This window comes from Prionailurus viverrinus, chromosome C2 (genome assembly GCF_022837055.1).
Source record: "Prionailurus viverrinus isolate Anna chromosome C2, UM_Priviv_1.0, whole genome shotgun sequence".
Lineage (NCBI taxonomy): Eukaryota > Metazoa > Chordata > Mammalia > Carnivora > Felidae > Prionailurus > Prionailurus viverrinus.
Genome location: NC_062569.1, coordinates 133,205,899 through 133,223,858, shown reverse-complemented (window position 1 = coordinate 133,223,858; position 17,960 = coordinate 133,205,899). Strand labels below are relative to the sequence as shown.

General features: G+C 35.6%; 1 non-coding gene across 1 annotated transcript; it reads right to left on the bottom strand.

Annotated features, from left to right (window-relative positions):
- Positions 1 to 15,428: 15,428 nt before the first annotated feature.
- Positions 15,429 to 15,532, bottom strand: LOC125175826 (U6 spliceosomal RNA). Its single transcript, XR_007156001.1, has one exon. It is a non-coding gene; the product is annotated as a U6 spliceosomal RNA (small nuclear RNA).
- Between the last annotated feature and the right edge of the window lie 2,428 nt (positions 15,533 to 17,960).

The following is a 17,960-nucleotide window of genomic DNA, read 5'->3' as shown; positions in this document are numbered from 1 at the left end:
AAATGAAATAATTTGTCACTTCAATAGGAGTTTAATACTGTTTGTGTGTTAACCTCATTATCTGAATTTAAACACTCAGAATTAATTATCATGCTTTGTTTTAAAGCAATATAGTAACAGAACGTTCACACTCTGTTGACTTTGAATTGGTAACACATGAATAATCTCGGCTCAAGTTTACCTTTGCAAAGCAAGTCATTTCTTTGTAAGTATTACTAATTCAATGGGGCAAAAACTTTGGTAAGGAAGATTTTTACATGCTAAGATAATTTTCTCCAGAAGCACCAAAGCACTTCACAGGTAGCCACTCCACTAAGAACAAGCATTATGCTAGTTAGAGATAACTTATATTTATTCTTCATGTAGGTTTCTAAAGGTCTTACTGCATCCTCTGTTAGCCTAGTTGAGTTGTGTATATGGCAGTAGGGAATACTTTTGCTACCCTTTAAATAGGTTACTATGGCAAATGCTGTTATTTGCTCACTTGGTATCTATTTTTCTCTTCTTACTGTTAACAAAACAAGAGTTTTGTTTGATGCAGCAATAACTCTAGGCATATACTCTCTTTCCCAATTTCCTTTGCAGCTAGATTTGGCCATATAACATAGTTCTAATGACCTAGAAGGTTAAAATGTAGCCAATGAGATCCAAGTGAAGGTCTACAAGGGTTTCTGGGAAAGCTTTTATGTTTCTTGGTGAAAGGGCAAAGCAAGCTTGTACTGCTGTCCATATTTTCTTTTCTTTTATAGTGTTGATGTGATTTCTGGGGTTCCAGCCATTGGCTGGATCTTGTAACCAAGAGGTGACAAGCAAGAAGATAAAGTCAAAACCATTAAAATGGTAGATGATGAGGAGAATGGAAAAAGCCTGGGTCCCTGATGGTATCTCAGAATAGCTAAACTAATCCTAGAAAATGCCTATCTTTGGATTTCTTATTATGTAAGAAAAATACATTTTATTTGTTTAAGTCATTCTTAGGTGATTTGTCATGTCGTCAAATCCACTCATGATACGTTAAATGTTAAGAAGTGTGTGATTGTGTATGTGAACATATATACATATACATATACATATACATACACATATATATATATATATATATATATATATTAGTTTGCCCTTCCATTTTATATGAGTATGAGGTTTATTTAAATAGATAATGTTCATCTACCTTTCCATTAAGGGAGAAATGAGAGAAAGAAATGGCAAAAAAGAGAGAAAAAAGATAGAAAAGAAGAGCTTGTGGGAAAGAATGATAGGAGAGGTTATCATGAAAGAAAAATAAGGGGTAAATTTTAAAAAGAAACAAATTAAAAATACCACAGCAAACTTGAAAATGTAATATAATTATTTGCATTAGTTTCTGCGTACCTTATTTTATTAAAAAAGTTTTTAAATGACACATTGCTTTACAAAGATACAGGTATTTGTTTCAGGAAGAAAGTGATGAGGTTCAGAGGAGTGAAGTCACATCTGATGACTGGGGGATGCATGTTTCCACAGGATGAGTCTGCCCACTCAGTGGAAGAGGCTCTCTTGAGCATTCTCAGCCAAATCAAGTGTTTCTCCAGTTTGTTAAAGGGAATCGTGTATGTAAAAGAAAAATCGTTCTTGAAGTGAACATGGTGAAATGAGGGGCCTTAAGAACTCAGATGATACCAGCATGAAATATGGAGTCATGTGCCCCGTGGGATGTGCTATACAGTGTCTCAGAACTGTCTCTTCCTTCCCTGGTGCCAGGATGGGACAGGCCTGGTGACCAATGTGTACCTACCTCTTAAAAGAAAAATACAACTGAATTGTGCATTTATTTGTTAGTGACAATTAATTTTTATTCTCAGAGCATTTATAACTCTAAGAGATTTAAGTAGTACTTGAAAAGACTCTAAGGAGATTTAAATAGTACACAACCAATCTTGTACTCGCTTTCAGAAAAAATATGGTTCCCACTACTTCCTTCCTTCCCACATATTCCCACTCTTACACCTCTAGGCGGAGTATACTCTGAACACTCTTTTAGTGGGTATATACAAAAATATATAATTATTGCCCGAATACAGAAATGTATTTTTAAAATTTTACCTATCCTCTCACTATTCAGAAGAATACACTGGAGATAATTTGGGTATATTTCCTTTCAATCAGCTATCGCTGTGTCCATTTATATGTCTTTTCTCATCCTCACAAAATCATATCCTACTGTAATTATGTTTTTATATCAGGGCTTATTTTTTGTAACTTTGCATCATGATCATATGCTTAGAGAAGTGTATTTTCATAGATTCAGGAGTGTTTTCTGGGGAATGAAGTAATGAGGAGCCCACCACACCCCAGTAAATAAATAGAAGGAGGAGGCAGACGTATAGAAGGATGCATGTTCAGTGTAGAAATCATAAATGATTGAATGATGCTGGTGATAAACAAGGTTCGAAGTCACTAGTCTAGACTAGGACTTGCCAACTGATGGCTGTTAGCACATCTGGCCTGCAGATGTTTTTTGGTTTAGGTCATAGAGCTGTTTTTTTTTTTGTTTTTTTGGGTTTTTTTGTCTGAATTGAATTATGGCCAACATTTATAAATTGATAGATTTTACATTAAAAAATTTGATGTTACATTTTTATTTTTTAATTTATTTTTAGGGTTTTATTATTTATTTTTGAGAGAGACAGAGTGTAAGCAGGGGAGGGGCAGAGAGAGGGGAAGACCCAGTATCCAAAGCAGCTCCAGGCTCTGAGCCAGTCAGCACAGAGCCCAATGTGGGGCTTGAAGCCACAAGCTGTGAGATCATGACCTGAGCCGAAGTTGGACGATGCTCAAGCGACTGAGCCACCTAGGGGCCCCTGATGTTACATTTTTAAAAAGCCAAAATTGGCAAATCAAGGGTCACATTTCTTTTTTTTTTTTTTTTAATGTTTTTTTCAACATTTATTTATTTTGGGGACAGAGAGAGACAGAGCATGAGCGGGGGAGGGGCAGAGAGAGAGGGAGACACAGAATCAGAAACAGGCTCCAGGCTCTGAGCCATCAGCCCAGAGCCCGACGCGGGGCTCGAACTCACGGGCCGCGAGATCGTGACCTGGCTGAAGTCGGACGCTTAACCGACTGCGCCACCCAGGCGCCCCTCAAGGGTCACATTTCTACAAATGTCTAGAGTAGTGGATACTCAGTAAGGTGGAGCGTGTGTTCTCGAGTCTACTTACTGCCTCACAGTCAACCCAGTTTCTACAGGCCTTTGAATTTACAAAACTAGGAGCAAGTCTAGATAATTCCTTCATAACTATTTACCAGTTATCATTATTTTCGTGTGTGAGAGAGCATAACCTCTCACTGAGCTCAACCAGATATGGCAGAGAAGGTGTCATGGTCTTTTTCTGTATAGCTGTCCTGTCTTGTTGATGTACATTAGATTCTTAGTAAATATTTGAAAATTGGCCATAGTTTTTTTTTTTAACGTTTTTTATTTATTTTTGAGACAGAGAGAGACAGAGCATGAACGGGGGAGGGGCAGAGAGAGAGGGAGACACAGAATCAGAAGCAGGCTCCAGGCTCTGAGCCATCAGCCCAGAGCCCGACGCGGGGCTTGAACTCACGGACCGCGAGATCGTGACCTGAGCCGAAGTCGGACGCTTAACTGACTGAGCCACCCAGGCGCCCCAAAAAATTGGCCATAGTTTTTGATGGACGGAAAATTTTAGTCTAAAATATTTTAGCATAGGATATGATAAATTAAAACTCTATTTAAAAAATACCGTATTCACAGATAAGCAACATAATAGCAAAATAGGCTATAGCTTCCATCAAGTTTCTGTACACATTAATTGAACTAACAAGAGGCCTCACTGAAAATAATTTTCATTTAAACAAAAACTTTAGTGTTTTATATTCAACCTGCCAGAAGAACAGGTCTTCTTTTCATGCTAGGTGTATATGGGTGATGGGGGTAAAGAGTAAGGCAGAAGGGCTATTAAAAATTGTAATTTGTAAGCAATATAGCAGTGGTGACCTTTGTATCAAATGTTACATCTAGTCCTTCTGAGATGAAGATCATATTCCCAAGTAAATAAAGGTATTCATCAGAATGAACTATAGAGTTTCAGTACTGCTTTATAACATCCAAACAAAGGAGGAATGTAGGATATAAGACCAAAGAATGCCCTATGGAGCCTTAGAAATTAAAAACAATCTCATAGGAGTAATGATTTTTAAAATCCACATATGGATAATGATTTGGAATAGTTGAAACTTTCTCACGTCTTATAGCCCTCTTGACTCATTCTAAAGTTTCATGCCCTCGTTGTGGAGGAAGAGCGAACTGAGGGAGAAAGGGATTTTCTTTATATTCAGATCATCCATTTTAAATGCATACAATATGTTTTCCATTTCCCATTTCATGAAATCTACTTTTTTTTTTTTAGCTGTCTTTTTCTTTTAAGGAGAAACATAAAGGGGCTTTCTTTGGGACCACTGGCCTTGACTTTCTGGTTATTTGGGTCTTTGCTAAGTACCATTTGTCTATTGTGATAAAGCTAAGCAAAAACTATCCAACAATGATATATTTTTGACAAAATACATAGAAAAATCATTTGTTAAAATTATAATGGAGTACTTGTTAACCTCAAAATATCTCTATATAGATCTATATCTTGGAAGAAAATACCATCATAAGCAAGATTTCAAGAAATGCAGTTTATGGGCATGGATTAATGTCTTTTTCTATGTTTTCTCTCAGTGTTTTAATTTAAGATCAATTTCTTCTCCACAAAGTTTACTTTCAAAGCTTAATTATGATGGCTTCAAACTGCTCCCAATTTGATGTTTAGAAGCCTTCAGCTTCTTACAATCAGAAGCCTTCATGAGCATATATACTCTTTTTTTTTTTTTTTGAGGGAGAGAGAGTGTGAGTGGGGAGCGCAGAGGGACAGGGAGAGAGAGTATCTTAAGCAGGCTCCCCATCTAGCGCAGAGCCCTATGCAGATTTCAATCGCACGACCATGAGATCATGACCTGAGCCGAAATCAAGAGTTGGGTGCTTAACTGACCAAGCTTCCCAGGCACTGCCCCCACCGCTTTTTTGACACACATGTATGACTCAAAGCAACCTCAGTACTGTTTTGAACAAAAGAATGGCTTGAAATGATGTCAAAATTCATTTCTCAGCTAACACCATTCCAACCAGCTGACTCCAACCTTTGGATATAGGATAACAAGCTTGTTAATCAGCTAGCTTTATCTGAAAGAAGAGACATAAACTCTTCATCAGGGAGAGCTTTCTGTTATTCTGCCTTATGGTAAGCTTCCAAACTTAAATGATTGTTTTTTAAAAATCAGGACATAATTTTCTGAGTCTCATGTATTATGCACCACAAATGCTTATCAAGGTTTTGTAAAATCACCAGATAGGAAAATAGATGGAGTCTTCTGCTTTGGCCTCAGTGCTGGTTAGGAGATGCAAGGTGGAGTAGAGTTGGGAGGTGGGCAATGGAAGGCAGAGAGAAAGAGAGATGAACCAGGAGGGAATTGGGAATCAAGGTTGCTTCTGGGGTTTGGGTTCCTCAGGTAAATATTTCTGTAGGTATCTGTATAATTGATTTTATTACACATGTATTACAAAATTCATGGTTCCATGTAAAGAATAGTGATTATGAATGATGGTTTAAAATAATAGAGTTGGGAAGAAGTACTTAAGTATTTGTTTATTGTTTAATTGGTACATGAGAAGATTCATTATAGGGTCCACGCATCATCTTTTTAAATTCAGATCTAGGAACCATCTCTTTATGTTCCTTGTGGTCAAATACATCATTCTTGGTTAATTTTATTTCTCCCACCATGAGAAAAGGATAGCAATGCTGTTATTACTCAAAAGTATCATGGCTCTTTGGAATATGTTTGTATTGAATCAATGTCCTCATGCCCCTTATTTACTGCGGAGTAATACCACTTATGGTGCTGCATCATGCGTCACGCTGCTCATAAATGCTAGCCTCTGCTGCCTCTGTTGAAAGTTTTACTGTGCTTTGTTGATGATGACCACAAATGCAAATCTTTCCCAGAGAATTCAGCAAACTGTAAATGGTTACTTGTTTTCTGCTCATGTTATATGTGCCATTTGGAATTTAATTGTGTAATCGTGGACCAACTTATCTTCCAGTGAGTGATGGTCACTCAAACTCCATGTGCCAGCATTACTATGTCTGTCCAAAGTCATACAATTATGCAAACAACAATAACAACAACAAAAATAACACAACCTTACCACTCTGGTGATCCACTTTCCATGCTGCACTTCTGGAACTATCACCTGGATGGGGCCTAGTGCCAAATCTATAGGTAACAAACCCTAGAACTCCTTATGACATCTGGTCTACCCCACTGTTTAGAAGCTTGGAAAGTACTCCCAAGAGGATTTCAGGCTCAGGTGCCCTCTTAAAAAGCACTACAATCCCATGCACAAGAGGGAGACTTGGGAAATTTCAAGGATGGCACTCTAAAACATAGAACTCCCGGGGTGCCTGGGTGGCACAGTCGGTTAAGCGTCTGACTTCAGCCAGGTCACGATCTCGCGGTCCGTGAGTTCGAGCCCCGCGTCAGGTTCTGGGCTGATGGCTCAGAGCCTGGAGCCTGTTTCCGATTCTGTGTCTCCCTCTCTCTCTGCCCCTCCCCCGTTCATGCTCTGTCTTTCTCTGTCCCAAAAATAAATAAATGTTGAAAAAAAAATTTAAAACATAGAACTCCCTTAGTCCAAGGCTGGGGCAAAGTCTTGGATTGCCTGCATGACAAACTCTGTAGGTGATTCTTATGCATTTGAGAACCACTGATCCACAGTGGAAATGGAAACAAGATCTTAGAGACATGTTTAAAGTAAATAGAAATAACAAACAAGGCATTAGTCTTGTAATTATGTTGACAGTGAGGAACACAATTTAAAATATATATTTTTCTGTAATTTGAGGTATACCCTCTTCATTTCTTTGTGGTCTGTATGTTTTCTTTCAAGCACAAATATAGAGCAAGGACTCCCAGGAGAGAGATGACCAAACTCAGAATAAAGGCTTCTTTGCAACATCAGTGAATAGATACAAGTATTTATAATTATTTTTAATTATATGGAGTTGCTTTATCTTTGTATTTCCTTTAAAAAATAAAACATATCAGGAATAACTTGCTGATTTTCATGATGCTCCTCTCTCTGGAACCTGATATTTTATTATGTCCTTACATTATCCTACCAAAGAAGGGCCTCCCAACCCCCTAACTCTGTTGCTGTAACAGTCAGATTTCACTTTTGCTTTCACTCTTAGGTCTTCATTTTGTGTTGGTTTGTAGTGCTCTGGCTCTGTTGATGATTAACCGACACAAATCTTTTTAAGCACCTATAGCAACACTTTACATGACTAATAGCTGAAGTCCATTCAGTGTTAAATTAAAAATTGCTCAGTGGTGGCTGTTTAGGAGGTTTTGAAATCTAATAAATGCTGAGAAATATGGTGTGCTTTAATGCTTTTACTGCTGTCATGCTGCTGTGCACAAGGGCCATGTGGCACACTTGTAGGTTCTGAACCTATGTGTCAGTCAGGAGGCAGAGGAAAACTTTCAGAAAACAGGGACTTATGTGCACGGAATTCAATTACTGCTTGGGGAAATAAGTATAATTTATAATTTATGTATAAAGTAATAGTATCTTGAAAATATTCAAAGAGAGGCATAAAATAAAGAACTCAGGAGAATCTTAAGGAATAACTTGGTGGGGAAGAAAAAAAGTCTGAACTTCATAGCATGTATGAATGTTTAGATACTTTCTAAAATATTATTCTGATATATTCTGATACATTCCATTCCATTCCATCCTATTCTTTGGTTTCTAAAATTATTGTTAAAATTAGCTTTATAATTCACTAATAGTGTTTTTTTTTTTCCTCACAATACAAAATACACTGTTCTAGAAATTGAAGATTCCACAGAGAAATCATGGGGCATAATAGTGGAGACCTCTTTGGAAGGAGATCAAGACAGGCCTTGAAAGGCAGTCAGAGGACACCTTTAAAAAGCAGTCTAAGTTATTATTAGGCAATTGTTAGGCAGTAACTTAGGAGTCACCACAGGTTTTTGAGTTGATGTAGCATTATTACTGCTTAGTTTTAGAAAGACAGTTACCGCGGCAAATGTGTAGACAGTATTGGTGAGTTTGTTAGCATGATATAGTGATAGTATAGATAAGAAATCTCCATTAGAGTTGATATAGAGAGTAGGGAAAAGTGTCACAGTAGCATTTACAGAAAATGTATTTGAATGGAAAGAGGAAAAGAAAGAAAGGAGTCAGAAGGACTTTGAGTTTTGGGTGATTCGAATTTTGTGGTAGTTATGGGTTTGATTGTGTTCTCCAAAAATTCGCATTGAAGTCCCCCCAGTACTTCACATTATGACGCTATTTGGAGATAGGACCTTTACAAAGGTAATTAAATTAAACTGAAGCCATCAGGGTGGGCCCTAATCCAGTACAATTTGTGTCCTGTAAGAAGAGGAGATTAGACGGGGGTGTAGGGGGGGACTATATATAGAGAAAGAAAATCGACCACTCAGTGCCCACTCAGACATAAACAGCCATGGGAACTTTGACTTCAGGCCTGAGCTGATTGTGTAAAATGTGGAATGCAATCCACACAAAATGTATTAAAAAATAAATGTTGTGAGTCAGTAATAAAGTTTATCCAAGGGATTCGTTTCTTTAAAGCATGCTCAGAAAATACATATTTTTCTTTCTTCTTTTTCTTTTTTTCCCTCCAAATTAGAAAAGTACATTTTTAAAAATAATACTTTTAAATTTTTATTCAAGTCTGCAGTGTTGAACACTCATAGTTGAACGAGGAACACTTAGCTACCACCATGTAGAAACGTAAGGAAAACAAGTGTGGAACTCGACGTTTTTCCTATGGTTGTAGCAATCATAGTACTTATTGTCATAGTATCCAAATATGAATAGATATACTTAGTGGGGCACATCTTTATGTGCTGAAATTTAAAAAATTATGTTTTAAAATGACAGTGAATGTCACAACTGATATAAACAGAGCATAACTGGATAGCTAAATATATTTTAGGAAACTAGGTATTATATCCATAAACCAAGAATAAGTAATTTCTACAACTTATCTACAAATTTTAAAAAATACATACTTAATAAAAAGCAAGTGAAAATTTCTCACTAAAAACTTATGTATTTCTATAATGTGTTCCATTCAAGTCTATGCACACACTTCAGGTTATTTTACAAAGCCAATGGAAATATGGAAAGGAAATTAGATGGAGTGTATTTGTATTGAGTAACAAAATCAAACAAGTAAACAGAAAAATCCCACCTCCAGAAAATATTAAGTTAAACAAACTACAGAAAAAAAGCCCAAGACTCAAAAAAAGTTCAAAGATTCAAATTTAATTGAATTTGGGAATTAAAGGAGTGAATTCTCATTTTTTTTTATAAATTTAAATGAACAGGTAGGCCTGTTTTCTAAAGTTAAGAATGGTTAGTTTTTGGAGGAATAAACATAATTATAGGTTTTATTTCATGACTGTTCTTTATTGAAGAGGAACCAGCTGAAAACGTAGATGTTTCCACCTATGGCTAGCTAATATAATTTTTCCCATAAAATCTTGCATTTGTGTAGTTTAGTTCAATGGGCACATTAGGCAAGGGGACAAGTTAGTGCAAGCTTCTATGAAATCACCATTTCCATAAATTTTGGAGTCCAACTTATCCAGTGAATGGGTCTTTAGATTTTAAAGACGCTTAGATTGTTTTATTGTAATTGGCACTTGACTCCGTATAGAAATTCAAATAGATATTCATCGCTAGGAGAAGAGCTCACCTCTAGTTCCTGAGGCAGAAATGAGTTTGCTGTAATTCCTTCCTATGTATTAACTGCCTATACAAAGTCTGAGGACCAAGAATAAACAAATGAACTGTGCCTCTTATAATTTATTTAAAGATAGGGGGGTTATTAAATAATTTAATGTCATTAATCTGTCAACTACTGTCTTCTTTATTAAAGACAGCACTATTTGTTACAGCAACTTCATGGTTTAAAAGTAATTATATGCACAAATGGTTGCAGGAAAAGAAAGATAATGAGAAAATGTGGAACTCCTAGAAGTAAATCAACAAAAGAATTAAAAAAAAGCGATATGCCAAGTTGTCTCACACCTTTCATAAATTAGAGGTTCAATAGCTTGATACTATGTATAAAGATAGATGGTCAAGTACATTCTAATCCACTCTTTTCATCTAGGCATAATACCTGGCACAAGGTGAGCAAAAGATTAGGGACTTATTTCTCTTACTCCTTGTTCACTCATTTACCAAACAAGTATTTTTTGAGCACATATTATGAGAATTTCCTTTCTTATTGTATGCAACACATGGGAGATAAAAAAGGAAACCTGGATCATACTTCTGGGCTCAGAAGGTTTTTGATGATGTTGAACATGTGGTAGGTCAAAATAGAAGAGTAGGGGATTTGCAACAGCCTGGTGATTTGGATTCTTAGAGCTAGTTTCTCTAAAACATTTGAGACAAAATCTAAGTGTTGTTGTTTCCTAACCCAACTACTTTGTGAATAACCTGAGTGGAGATGACATCAGTGAAGGAAGATGTAATAGTAGAATTTTCAGAATTGATTATATAAAAACAACCATTCCTTCTTTGAGAGTATCTTCATTTACAAAAAAGCCAATAATAAGTAATACAAACTTTAGAGAAGTCAAGAGAAACTCTGTTACTTTAATTCTGTTAACATTGACTTTATCATTAATGTCATTTGATGCCTGTTTCTTTGTAACATAAGACATGGCAATTAGACATTTTAAAAGAAAAATATTTATTAATTTTTTATGTAGGATTAAAAAATTATTTTTAATGTTTATTTTTTGAGAGACGGAGACAGAACGTGAGTGGGGGAGGGACAGAGAGAGGAGTCACAGAAATTGAAGCAGTCTTCAGGCTCTGAGCTGTCAGCACAGAGCCCATTGCAGGGCGTGAACCCACAAACCGCAAGATCATAACCTGAGCCAAAGTTGGATGCTTAACCAACTGAGCCACCCAGGCGCCGCTGTAATTTAAGTATAATTAAAAGAAAAATTAAAACATTTTGAAACTATTTGGTCATTGTTGCTTTTAAATGAAAAAAGCTAATTTGGAGAAAATATTATATGTATCTTTGACTCTATAAATTTTTCACTACCTATTTTTGTTTTTCTATCCTCTCCTGTACATAGACATGGCAGAATATCTTTATCTCATCCTTGTTATTCTATATACTTTGCTGCTACTAATACTCAAAATGTTGTCATCTATTCTGTGTCTGTTCTGTGAAGCTTTGAAATCTTCCTAAACTGCCCAGTTGTCAAGTCTAAAGGCTGCTTGAGCCAGGGGTTCATTCTGGCTTGTATTGCTATTTATACATCCGATATTGAATTTGCAGTCATGGCCCTGTGATATGTACTTGTTAATACCCACTGTTATCCTTCAGTTGCTGACAGTTCCTTCCTTAACTCTTCTCTGACTGCTTCCAAACTATTATTATCAAACTTGAGTCCTTTGATGTCTTGGAATTTTGGTCCTGTCCATTCATGTGTAGTTCAAACATGGTATTAGGTGATTAACGTGACTATTGCAACCTAATGCAATAATACTCTCTTGGAAATCCTTACTTTAAACCTGGGATACAGTGGGTATTCTTTATGAATTTTTCATACACATAGAAACCAAGTCTGTTTCTAAGAAAATGTATTAGAATCGAAAGCTCCAGGCAAGCTGTAACTCATTCCAGAGAAGTGTTTTTCTTTTTCTTTTCTTTTTTTTAAATTCTAAGTTTAAATAGATTATCTACTTTTCAGGTTTTTTTTTTTTGAGTTATTGCAACCATCCATTTATATTTTCATCACTCAGTCAATGTATCAAATATTGTCTGACCATCAGTCATTGTGTTAGATATTTTGGGGAAGAGTTAATAAATAATATCGATATTCTTATTACCTTTGGAGAGCTTGGAGTTTAATTAGCAATATGGATAAATATTGAGGATATTTAAAATTATCTCTGTGTGTGTGTGTGTGTGTGTGTGTGTGTCAAGGGTTTTGAGAGCAGAAGAAAAAGATTCTTTGGCAATATGTAGGAGAGGCAACTATCTCTGAGGATTCAGAGAAAGCTTCTTGAAAGGACTATTTAAAGTGAACTCTGAGGTTAGAGTAGGTGACAGTGAGAGTGGGCTCGGGTAATATTGCATTCAGAGAAAGCTGCATAGACATTTGAGGAACTGACGCAGTTTGCATGGTGTGAGGTGGAACTAGGGAAGTAGGGAAAGAAGCAGGAAAGTAGACTGGAATATTAAGTGGGACCCTAATTAGGAAAGACCCTATAGGAAAAATTAAATCATTTGGATCTCAAACTAATAACAAAAGGGAATCATTAAAGTGTCTTGAATTAGTAATGATGAGATAGAATAGAGAACAACTGGAGGGAGAAGGCATGGAGATGTGGGGACCTGGAAGGGGCTATTTTAGAAATCTAGGTAAGAGATAATGATGGTTTGAAGTAGGATGGTAGTTCTATGGATGGATAGAAGTTGATGAATTTGCGAAGGTTTTTTAGGAGGTATGCTGAGAATTAAGGAATGCATTAATATTGGAGGTGAGGGTTAAATTGATTCTAATGACTGTTGTCTTGAGTAGACAATGGTGATACCATGTACTGAGAGAATATAGAGTATAAGGAGTTAGGGGAAGAGGACATGGTAGATAATTCTGGGACTTTTTGACTTGTATATGTGAGTGGCGCTGCAAAGTGGAAATACCAATTAAGTAGGATAGTATCTCCAAGCTCAGGAGAGAGCCCTAGACAACAGATAGTAGCTACTAAAGCCTATAGAAGTTAAGGTAATCACACAGTGAGAGTAACATACAATGAAAAGAATTTGCTTAACTGAACTTTAAGGACAATAACATTTAAGGACAGGATAAGAATCTCTCTCTCTCTCTCTCTCTCTCTCTCTCTCTCTCACACACACACATACACACACACACACACACACACACACACACAAGAAGATGCAAGAAAGGCGGGAAGAAAACCAGGAAAATGAAATGTGATGAATGAAAAGGAAGAAAGTGTTTTAAAAAGGGAGGAATAGATAATGTGTCAGATACTTCCAAGAAATGAAGTAAAATAATAGGTGCGTGCCTACTGGTTTAGGTAGACCATTATTAACTTTGGAGGAGTAATTGGGGCAGAACCAAATTACTATGAATGAGAAGTGGAAAATAAGGAGGTAGAAACAGTGAATATAACTGTGGATTAAGATTAGCTGTGAATGGGAATAAAGAGTTAGGAAAGTGGCTAGATTAGGTTGCAAGACTATGGAGGAAACTTGAGTATAGTTGACCTTTGAACAACACGAGGGTTAGAGGTGTCAAGCCCCACACAGTTTAAAATCTGCATATAACTTTGCCCCCCAAACTTAACTATTAATAGCCTACTGTTGACTGGAAGCCTTATTGATAACATAAAGTCTATTAACACATATTTTGCATGTTACATATATTATGTACTGTATTTTTTTCAATAAAGTAAGCTAGAGAAAAGAAAATGTTATTAAGAAAATCGTAACAGAAAATATATTTATGGTATTGTATTTATCAAAGAAAAAATCCACATAGGTGGATCAATGCATTTCAAACTTGTGTTGTTCAAGGGTAACTATTGTTTATATTCTGATAAGAAATGGTTTCATAGATAATTATAGCATTTTAATTTTTATAATAAATGAGTAAGGATGACAAGTTTCTTCAGACTGAATCTTCTTAGCACTACACTGTAGTGGGCATTGCCAAGGTCCGTAGTCTGGTTATCAGTTACATTTCAAAATTAATCTTACTTATATTAAAGTATGTGCCAATGGGTTAGTCAGAATATTAATTTTTAATTAATAGATTATTTTTAGAAAAGTTTTAGATTTACAGAAAGATTTAATGGATAGTACAGAGGGTTCCCATACATCCTTCTCCCACACCCAACCCCACACACAGTTTCCCCTATGGTTAATATCTTACATCAGCATAATCTATTTGTTAAAATTAATGAACCAACATTGGTGCATTATTATTAACTGAAGTCCATAATTTATTCAGACCTCCTTAGCCTTCACCTCATTCCTCCTTTCTGTTCTGGGATTCTGTCTCTTTAATCTCCTCTAGGTTTTGATAATTTCTGAGATTTTCCTTGTTTTTGATGACCTTGAAATTTTGGGGAGTACTCAGCAAATGTATTGTAGGATGAACATCTACTGGAATCAGATGTTTTTATCATGAATTAGACTGGAGTTATGGGTTTAAGGAAGGAATATCATAAAAGTAAAGTGTGTCATTTTTATCATATCTTATCAAGGATGCATACAATCTACATGATTTGTGACCATTGATGTTGACCTTGGTCAATAGGCAGAAGTAATGTTTTTCAGATTTCGTTACTGTTACTTTCTCCCTATTTTCTTTCTTTTTTTTTTTTTTTTTTAAATGTTTATTTTGTGTGAGAGAGAGAGCATATGGGTAGGTGAGAGGCAGAGAGAGAGAGAGAGAGAGAGAGAGAGAGAGAGAGAGAAAGAGAGAGAGAGAGAATCCCAAGCAGGCTCCACACTCTAAGTGCAGAGCCCAATGTGGGACTCAAACCCATGAACCATTAGATTATGACCTGATTCAAAACCAAGAGTCAGATGCTTAACCAACTGGGCTACACAGGCAGCCTTCTCCCTCCTATTTTCATACTTGGAAAGAAGTCACCATGTACAGCCTGCTCTTAAGGATGGGGAGTTGTTCTTCTCCGCCTTTAGGATGGAGTATCTAAATAATTTATGTGGAATTCTTCTGAGATTTGTCTCTTCTGTCTCATTTGTTAATTTATTTAATCATTTGTTTATATCAGTATGGACTCATGGATACTTACTTTAACCTTCGAGTTGCAATCCAATACTACTTTATTTTATTGTCCCAATTGTTCCAGCTTTGACCTTTGGGGATCTTTTAGTTGGCTCCTATGTCACTTTGACCTTTATCAGCTATTTTTTTAATTAAATTAAAAAAATTTGACCTCTGTGCTTTACCATTCATTCCTTTCACCCCTGAGCCCTGGAAACCATTGATTATTTGTCTGTCACTCTAGTTTTATCTTTTCCAGAATGTATGTAATTGGAATCATGTACTATGTAGCATCATGTAGGCTAACTTCATTCACTTACAATATGCATTTAAGGTTCCTTCACATCCTTTATGGCTTAATAGATCATCTCTTTGTATCCTTGAATAATATTCTGTTTTTCTCATATAAATGCTGTACATATTTTGTTAGATTGATATCTGAATATTACATTATTTTCTTTTTCCTTTTTTATACGGAATACTTTGAAAATTTGTGTGTCATCCTTGCACAGGGGCCATGCTAATCTCTGTATTATTCCAACTTTTGTATGTGTGCCATTGAAGTGAGCACTATTCCATTGTTTTTGGTGCCAATGTAAATAATATTGTGTTTTAAAGTTCAAATTTCATTTTTTTCATCATCAGTATAGAGGAAAGCAGTTGCTTCTGTCTTAACCTTCTATTCTGCCCTTCTGTGATAATCACTTATTTATTCCAGGAATTTTTTGTTGATTCTTTGTGATTTTCTACATAGACAATCATGCCATCTCTAGACAAGGACAATTTTATTTCTTACTTCAAAGACTGTATGCATTTTATTATTTTTTTTGTCTTAATGTGTTAACACTTATAGTGTAATGTTGAATAGGAGTTATGAGAGGGAATATCCTTTCCTTGTTTTCAGTCTTAGTGGTAAGCCCCTAGTTTCCCACCATTGAGTGTGATTTTAAATGTGGGTTCTTTATAGAAGTTTTTTTTATTAAAATTTTTTTTAACACTTATTTATTATTGAGAGACAGAGACAGAGAATGAGCATGGTAGGGGCAGAGAGCAGGGGAGACATGGAATCCAAAGCAGGCTCCAGGCTCTGAGCTGTCAGCACAGAGCCCGATGTGGGGCTCAAACTCACAGACCATGAGATAATGGCCTGAGCCAAAGTCGGACACTTAACCAACTGAGCCACCCAGGCACCCCCTGTTATATACGTTCTTTATCAAGTTGAGGAAGTTCCTCTTCATTCTTAGTTTCCTGAGAGTTTTTATCATGGATTAGTGTTAGATGTTAGGATGTGTCAAATATATATTTTTAACATCAATTGATATGATCATGTAAATTTTCTTCATTAGTCTGTTTATATGATTGATTACAATAATTGATTAATATTTGTTGAACCAGTCTTATATACCTGGAATAAATCCCACTTAGTCATGGTATGTAATTCTTTTTATACATTGTTGGATTTGATAATACTCTGTTGAGGATTTTTCCATCTATGTTCATGAGAAATACTGGTCTGTAGTTTTCCTTTCTTGTAATTAATGTTTTCATTTGGTTTTGGTATTAATTAAAATTTTTTTTTAATGTTTATTTTATTTTTGAGAGAGAGAGACAGAGAAGAGACAGAGTGCAAGGAGGGGAGGGGCAGAGAAAGAGGGAGATACAGAATCTGAAGCAGGCTCCAGGCTCTGAGCTGTCAGCACAGAGCCAGATATGGGGCTTGAAACCATGAACCATGGGATCATGACCTGAGCCAAAGTCAGACACCTAGATGACTGAGCCACCCAAGCACCCCAGTTTAGGTATTGATTTTTAATGAAGATATTCCTGGTTTTTGAGTTAGGATTTGTAGCAGTACAGTAACACCTATTTTATTCCTTCCAATTAAATTAAATTTGATTTATTTCAATTTGATTCAATTAATTCAATTCAGTACCGTTATTAAGTAATATGTAAGGCACTCAGCTGTACTGCAGTGGATGATAAATAAAACAGGTTCCAGCTCTTGGGTCTGACAATCAATGAATACGTTCCCTTAAGAGAACAAATTCTAGGTTGAATTAGTTGGTAATAGAAAAAGGAAGTTCTTTAAAAACAGTTTAAGAAAACTTTGGTAGAGAAATGAATTTATGTATCTATCCTAGAATATTTGCTCCTGAAGATCATGGATTTTACCTGTTTTTGCTTTTGTGGTATCCACAGAGCCTAGAGAGACTCTGGAATAGAATAAATACTAAATAAATTTTTATTAAATAAAGAAATTGTTGGTATAATTCTGAATGATGATCTGCAACTGGCATTCTAAGTCTAGGTATCTTCAACTGTCCTATAAATGTTTTTAAGTGCTTAATATGAGTGCTATCCTTGACAATTTTATTTATAATATTCATAGTAACATTTTATTTTCTTGTCACAGCATCTTAACATCATTGCAGTTGCCAGTTGTGAAAAATTTTTAAATTATGTTTTGATATATTTTTGATTGATTGCTTAGGAGGATATAAAGAAAAAAAAATTCATTTTAAAATTAACCCATCTCCAAATCACATAAACAAGTTAATTCTTATTTTGATGATATTCTCACTTCACTACACACAGTGCCTACTGTCTGTCCTTCCCCTTTGCAGGGAAGTTACCTACAGAGTGTTCAATACAATGATAATGTTCATTACCATGTGTCAGAAGGAATATCTCTTCATTGACCCATGCACACATTTTTCTTGTCTTAAACCTCTACTTTTCTCTTAGTTTTTGTGCTATATGATATGGTATACTGACCACATGTTCTTACTTAGCATTGAAATGTGGTTAGCGCCACAAGATAAAACTATATTTTTTATATATTGGGTTAAATAAAATGTATTAATAAATGAATTGTACCTATTTCTTTTGTTTAACATATCTACTTGGAGATTGAAAATTACATGTGTTGTTTACATTATATTTCTATTGGGCAGTGTTGGAGATTGTTAAGGATTTGTGGGGTTGCTATTTATTTGTCA